The sequence below is a fragment of the Mesocricetus auratus genome, unplaced genomic scaffold (genome assembly GCF_017639785.1).
Source record: "Mesocricetus auratus isolate SY011 unplaced genomic scaffold, BCM_Maur_2.0 Super-Scaffold_4256, whole genome shotgun sequence".
NCBI lineage: Eukaryota > Metazoa > Chordata > Mammalia > Rodentia > Cricetidae > Mesocricetus > Mesocricetus auratus.
The window spans coordinates 128,156,538-128,163,366 of NW_024429182.1; the positions used below are offsets into that span (position 1 = coordinate 128,156,538).

Here is a 6,829-nt window from a genome sequence, read left to right on the forward strand (position 1 = left end):
ACCTAACAACTAAGTAACCAGTCAAAGAAATCCAATTAAAAACTGTCAAAGAAGTTACCAAGTTAGAACAGCACTATGTTGTAGTCCTCTCTTAGGTAATAAACTTAGACATCATACATCAGTAGCTGGACATGCCACACAAGAAAATGAGGCCCCTCGGTCTGCCTGTCCCGCGCCGGGTCCCTTGGTCCCCGCCATGAGCTCCACGCAGTTCAACAAGGGACTGTCCAACGGGCTCCCGGCCGAGGTCAGGAACCGGCTCCTGTCCAAATACGACCCCCAGAAGGAAGCTGAACTCCGAAGCTAGACTGAGGTACTCACAGGCCTCTCCACCGACCCGGACTTCCAGAAGGGTCTGAAAGATGGGGTCATCCTATGCACACTCATGAACAAGCTGCATCCGTCCCCAAGATCAGCCGCTCTATACAGAACTGGCATCAGCTAGAAATCCAACTTCATCAAGGCCATGGTCAGCTATGGCATGAACCCCGTGGACCTGTTTGAGGCCAATGACCTATTTGAGAGTGGGAACATGACCCAGGTGCAGGTGTCCCTGCTTGTGCTGGCGGGAAAGGCCAAAACCAAGGGGCTGCAGAGCGGCGTGGACATCGGAGTCAAATACTCAGAGAAACAAGAAAGGAACTTTGATGACGCCACCATGAAGGCTGGCCAGTGCGTCATTGGGCTGCAGACGGGCACCAACAAATGTGCCAGCCAATCTGGCATGACGGCTTACAGTACCAGACGGCACCTCTATGACCCTAAGAACCACATCCTGCCTCCCATGCACCACTGTACCATCAGCCTCCAGATGGGTACCAACAAGTGTGCCAGCCAAGTGGGCATGACAGCTTCAGGGACCCGAAGGCACATCTACGATACCAAGCTGGGTACTGACAAGTGTGACAACTCTTCCATGTCCCTACAGATGGGATACATGCAGGGCGCCAACCAGAGTGGCCAAGTATTGCCCACTGGGTCCAGCAGTTGATGGGGTGCCAGTCGGGGGTGACGGTCATGGTGAGGGCCCTGAGTACCTGGCCTACTGCCAGGAGGAGGTAAGCTACTGAGCACCCAACGGTGCTGGCTCCCCACATCAGCATCCCTGTGTAGGCTTGGGGTTTTGTTTCTTCTTCTGTGTTTTCACTGTGTTGTTTTGTTTCTTGAAATTGGGCCTCACTTTGTAGCCCTCTCTGGCCTGGAACTCACTACAAGCAACCTCCTGCCTCAGCTTCCTGAGGACTGGGAGGACAAGCCTTTGCTAGCTATGCTCCCTCCTTACCCATCAGGCCTTGCTTCCTCCCGAGGACTGACCCACGGGGAACACTGGGGTCCTTGATGGGGTAGCCAGGCTGTGGATTTCCTAGCAGGCTGTGGGAGAGGCTGTCCCCAAAGAGTTTCCCATTTCTTCATCTTTTCAGTTTGTGGTTTGTGAACCCATGGAGATTGCAGGCAGTTTCAATGAAAGAAAACTTGGGGAGCAAAGGTATAGATGGGTGTGTGCTTGATTTCCCAAGACCCTCGGACCTCACCCTCCTGTGCCCAGCGGGGAAACTGAGGCCTGGGACCGAGGGCCGCGAAACCCACACCTGGCGCCCTCCCTCATTCCTTCGGGTACCCACCTCCCACCTCCTCCCGAGCAGGCCTGATTAGCTGCCTTGAGCCCGGCCCACCTCCAAAAGGGCTGCGAGTGACCCACAGCGCCCCTGCGCTGCCAGGTAATGTGAAGTACCTTGTGTCGACCAAAAACTAGTAAAAGCCTCTGTTTCTAAGAAAAAAATGAGACAACTGGAAATCACAGGGCTCTTAAAAAGCCTTTCTTAAATGTTTCCCACTCATCCTTTTGACCTGAAAATTTTTATTCATTATTAAGACTAGAGCTATATAAAATAGATATACAAAGTGAGTATTTACTGATAATAAACCATAAACATTTGCTATCCATAGACTATTAAAGAAATTGACATACTAATGAGATGGATACGCTTGTTTGTCTAACACAGCACAATCAGATGTACTAATTTGATACATGCAGAGGAGCAACTGCAGGGCAACATTAAAAGTTTTTGTTTTCCATAATGAAACCATAATGTTTCTATAAGGAAACAACAAACTTCATACATATAATAAAAGCATTGTCATTCATAACACACAGTAGTCTTGAGTCTAAGCTAAAGTGTTTCAGGTGGGTTTTCTGTTTGCTTGCTTGTTTGTTTGTTTGTTTGTTGGTGTTGCATGGTGTGATGACATTCACAGTTTAGCACATGTTGTCTTTTCAGAACCCAGGCTGCAGTGACAGTGCAGGTACAACACAGGCAAGCATGACTGGACTCACCGTTGGATACTATGTGTTGGGACTGAATCCATTTTTGGTCGTTGTAGACTCAGACATCTTTTACTGTCTGCATTTTTTTAGTATCAGAAGATGCTGTGCAAGCTTCCAAGAGAGATAAGCAATAAATCCACAATCTACGTAGCTACAAAGCTCTGAGCCACAGCAATGACCGGATCAACAAGAATGCAGTTGTGGCACTTCTGTCTTAGAGGCAACCAACAGCTATCTAATTGAACTTACTGCCTGCTCAGTAGGGGAGGAGCCATGCCTGGTACTGCAAATCTAACCAGCTGCACATGTTTGTTGATGTCATAGATCCAAAAGGAGAACCCACTACTGCCATCTCCTAAGCAAATACAATTTCTAGCTGAACTCTAAATACGTATTGTTATACCACAGATAAGTGCAGCTCTCATCCCTCACCCAAGAAGCTTTTTTTTTTAATAGATGGGGACTATTATCGAGATTGACAACTGATCAAAATGCAGAAAATAACTGTCTGTGGAGTACAAGAATCCAACCAATACGTCTTCAATGCAATCCTACACTTAAAACTCAGGGAACATCATGGGAGGTGGAGAAGAAAGACTTCAGGAGTCAGAAGAGCAGGACATCTGTCCCGCGCTACCGTCTCGCCAGCAAGAACGACGTGGCACACTTAGGATCCTTCTGCAGAACAGCTTTAATGCGTCTTGAGAGGGAGAGCATAAGCTTACAGAGTGGAGACCCGGGGAGCGAAAAGCCCAACCCTTATATAGCTCAGCAGTCCCCGCCTCGGACGTGTCATCTCCTGACTGGCTCCTCCTCGTCAGCCCATATGACGCCACGGGAGAGGCAGAGAGTAAGGGATAGAAAAGTAGCAGGCACGTGCGCACCAAGGTTGTTTACTCCAACTGACAACGGATGTCGGCGCCATCTTGTAACGGAGAATGTGGGGGCGGCTCCCCACAGACATCCGTTGTGAGATAGTTCTATACATGTCAGGGAAGCTGTCCCCAGGAACTCTCAGCAATAATGTTGCCTGAACAAGATCGGCATAATCACAGTGGGCATGCCACTGTGGACAGGGGAAATTTTACATGGTCCCACCCCTAGACGAAGAGTGACAAGTAGTCAGTTCCTGTAGAGAGTGTCTTAGTTGGGGTCTCTATTGGAGAGATGAAACACCATGACCAAAAAGCAAGTTGGGGAGGAAAGGGTTTGTTGGGCTTACACTTCCACACTGTAGTCTACCACTGAAGAAAGCCCAGGGCAGGAACTCAAACAGGGAAGGACTATGGAGGCAGAAGGTGATGCAGAGACCTTGAAGATGCAGTGCTTAGGGGATTGCTTTGCTATGTGATATTTTGATCACATTCTGATGCTCCTGAGACTGACAATAGAGTTTGTTTTGAATCAGAAGGCAGAGCAAACTACTACCTGGCCAAAATTAACCATAAAGGTTTTGGAGGACTGAGAACAGACAGACAAAGGAAGTAGTAGGGAGGGGTGGAGAGATGATGGTCTTGACCCTTTTGGATTGAGGAATGAGAAAGAGGAAGTCACTGGTTGCTTCTCCACTACTTCAATCATTCAGATTGTTACCCCATTATCTGACTCCCGAGTTTTTATTGATTAAAGAATAATTAGATAAATGCTTCATTGCTCCCCATGGCTTGCTAAACCTGCGTTCTTATAGAGCCCATGACCACCAGTCCAGGAATGGCACCACTCACAACTGGCTGGGTACTCCCCAATCAATAACCAATTAAGAAAAATATCTTACAGCTGGATCTTTTTTTTTTTTTGGTTTTTTTACGAGACAGGGTTTCTCTGTATTGTTTTGGAGGCTGTCGGTCCAGCCAGGCCTCGAACTCACAGGGATCCGCCTGCCTCTGCCTCCCGAGTGCTGGGATTAAAGGCATGCGCCACCACTGCCCGGCTTACAGCTGGATCTTATGGAGGTATTTTTTTCAATCGAAGTTCCTCCTTCCATATAACTCCTGCTGGGGTCAAGTTTACATAAAACTAACCAGCACAAGAAAAGCATCAGTCTCCTCCACGAATAAGTTCCCACATAGGTCACCCATTCCCAAGACATGTATATGTAAAACAAAGCTAAATGGACTCAGTTGTTATATATCCATATGTCCAAATTGGTGTGTGTGTGTGTGTGTGTGTGTGTGTGTGTGTGTGTGTGTGTGTGTGTAAAACAATAATAAAGACGAGGTCATGATTTTGGAGGTGGAGTCCTTAGGAGGGTTTGAGGAAAGAGAGACACAGAATCAAAAGCAATTAAAATGCAGTGCTCAGGTACAGAGACGCCAAAAATTATTTGAATAAAAGAATGTAGGTTCTAGAACACAGCATTGGCAATTTTTAAATTATACTTGTTTAGAATGTCATATATGAATACCCTGTATTGCCCTTGCAACTCCTCCCGTGTCTCCCAAAGTTTCTTTTAGAATCATATTATCTTCTGTAATTTTAAACACACACTCACACCACGTATGTATGTATGTATGTGTGTATGTAAACCTACTGAGTGCAATTAGTACATGTGTTTAGTACTGACAACTTCAGATTGGGAAAACTTTCTGAAGAAAATCTCCCTGATCAGCCATTGACTTCCTGTAGCTCTTCATCTAGGGGTAGGGCCTTGTGAACTCCCCCCCCCATCTGTGTTACCATGGTACTAGTGTGGTTTTGTGCAGGTATTATGCAGGCAGCCATATTGTTGAGATTTCAAGAGCACAAGTCCAGAGGACACTAATTTGCAAGAGTTGTCCCAGTTTTCTGGATCTTATAAATCTTTCTACCCCTTCTTTCATGATGTTCCCTGAGCATTGGGTGTAGAGGTGGCATCATAGATGCCCCATTTGGAGCTGAGAACCCTATGGTCAGTTATTCTGTACACTTTCACTAGTCATGGATCTCTGTAATACTCTCCTTCTGCTGCAAAAGGAAATTCCTTTGATGAAGGATGAGAGCTACACTTATCTATGGGTATAAGGACATATATTCAGAAGGCAATTGGAAGCTACATGATTTAATGAAATGGTAGTAATTGGTCCTCTTCTTGGATGTGTGTCTTCTCTAGCCACAGGTGCTTGGCTGGCTCTACAGTGCCAGGCATGAGTTCCCTCCTACTAAGTTGGTCTTAAGTCCAGTTATACAGCTGCTGGCTAACCCCATGATAACCACTATTGCATCGGAGATATTAGCTGGGTTGGTCATCCTTGCGGTTCATGGGCTTCACAGTGGGGGAGGACTGCTAATAACCTGTTTCCCTTTGGCAGTTTGTGTAATTTATATGCTATAAGAGCCAGTGCTCACAGAGTAGGCTTTCTTATTGGTACCAAGTTGACCTCTACAAGTGTGACAAAGAACAATTGCAATCACCTGCATTGTTTGGCATGGGGAGTCCTTTGGAAGGCGTAACCAAAAATTTAAAGGGGGGAGTATCTATCCCTTGTCTTTCAATGAGGTTTTTGTTAGTCTGTTTCCTTTTCCTGGGCTTTTCCACAAATCCAGATTTCATACCTTTTCTTCAATGAATTATTAAAAATAGTTTTGACCTCATGTTTCCATCATCTATCCATTCTTGTAATCACAAATGGAGACTTCAATGGGGGTAAAAACTCAGTTTTACCAATGGAGAAGTGGTTCCATAAGAAAAGATACTTAACAATTAGCAAATCTCAAAACAGAGTAACTTATAAGATTGGTGACAAATAGCCCCTACTCCTCTGTAGACATTAAATCTATATAATTGAGCATAATTCCATGATGAAATGAAGAATATTTTTGTTATCCGTAGAGCATATTTTAAAATACCAAAGCAAGGACTGAAGAGATGGCTCCGCTATTAAATGTTAGGTTCACAACCAAAAATAAGTTACCAAAACAAGCTAGCTGCCCATCAGCAGAACAGTATGTATGCATATGGGTATATCTGTAAGATATAACATTACAAATTCATAAATAAACATAAAAAATATACTGTGAAAGAAAAGCACCAACATTTCCCAAATACTTCATGTTCTCATTCTTTCCAATTCCAGGAGACATTCCTTCCTGGCCTGCTGATCTGGTTGGCCATTGCTTGTGTGTGTGTGTGTGTGTGTGTGTGTGTGTGTGTGTGTGTGTGTGTGTGTGTGGAAACCCTCACTGGCTCTCTTTGCTTACAATTTGTCCCATTTCTCTGCAAGGTGATCCTTTTAAAGAAGAAGATGGCCCAGGGAGAGCAGAAATGAGAGTTTTCTCAGCAAGACAAATGGAAGTGTGACCAAGTTTTGCCCCTATGTGTGTGTGAGCAAATCACATGACAGCTTTCAGTCCAGTTTCACTATCTGTAAAGCACAAATAATAACTGCTACAACCTAAGGAAAATGAATCTTCTGTCTTCCAAAGCAGGGTCACTGCTCCAACTATGTAGCTTTAAGGACGGGTCAGACATTAACACCGGTGGTGCAGTGCAAAGGACTTGGCAGGTAGCAAGGACTCAGCATGTGC

The 6,829-nt window shown here is 45.4% G+C and overlaps 1 pseudogene; it reads left to right on the forward strand.

Moving 5' to 3' along the window:
• The first annotated feature begins 163 nt into the window (after nucleotides 1–163).
• Nucleotides 164–1,070, forward strand: LOC101824826 (annotated as a pseudogene).
• Nucleotides 1,071–6,829: the final 5,759 nt, after the last annotated feature.